Below are 1,022 nucleotides of genomic sequence, written 5' to 3' on the forward strand. Positions count from 1 at the left end.
TGGGACCTAAATCTGCTTCCCTTCACTCTCCTCTCCTGGGCTGCACACACCCTGCCCTACCTACCCTTCCCTGCTGCTCCTGCTCCGTCTCTCTCACATGATAGCAAGAAAACAGAAAAGACACAATATTTTTTACCAAAGGCCTACAAGTTCCAAAATGGACTGGCTTCATGATACTTTTTCTTCACTAGGTCAAGAATTTAAACCCCAGTCTGGTCCCAAGTTCTCCCCCTTCCCAAATGCATGTGTGCTCCTTTATTATCTTTCCTCATATGTTTTTAAAAAATGTTTATTTATTTCTTTTGAGAGAGAGTGTGAGCAGAGGAGGAGCAGAAAGACAGGGAGAGAGAGAGAATCCCAAGCAGGCTCCATGCTGTCAGCACTGAGCTGGACGTGGGGCTCCATTCCACAAACCACAAGATCATGACCTGAACTGAAATCAAGAGTCGGACACTTGACTGACTGAGCCACCCAGGCGCTCATTTTCTTATATGTTTTAATTTGGGAACAACTTTTTTCTATCAGGATCTAATCTAAACCTCAGAAGACACAAAGTTCAAGTAAGGGCAGAGTCTCCTTAGTCTATATATATCACCACCACTGGAGTGGATGTCGGGTAGTCTTGATTTCTGTAGGGGTGTCCATCATCCACGTGGAGATGCAGTCCAGGCCCCAGGAAACAGTCTGGACTGAAGGCATTTTCTCCGACTATCCTCTGTGGTTACAGCTTCGTACAAAAGAGTCTCCACAAAGTTTAGACCTGGGATGGCAAAAGCATCTTTCTTCCTCACGTCTCGAGGCAGAATCAGGAAGGAAGTGACACGGTTTTCAAATGCTCACCCCGAATCTACCTTTGTGATTCAGGTTAGAGAAAAAGAAGAATAAGTGGTAGAAGGGGTTAAAATGAAAGGATGAAGAGAGAGAGAAAAGAGCATTAATTAAAAGTATTAAGTGATTAGGGGCGCCTGGGTGGCGCAGTCGGTTAAGCGTCCGACTTCAGCCAGGTCACGATCTCGCGGTCC

This window comes from Herpailurus yagouaroundi, unplaced genomic scaffold (genome assembly GCF_014898765.1).
Source record: "Herpailurus yagouaroundi ecotype Mexico unplaced genomic scaffold, PumYag 166, whole genome shotgun sequence".
In the NCBI taxonomy this organism is placed as follows: Eukaryota; Metazoa; Chordata; class Mammalia; order Carnivora; family Felidae; genus Herpailurus; species Herpailurus yagouaroundi.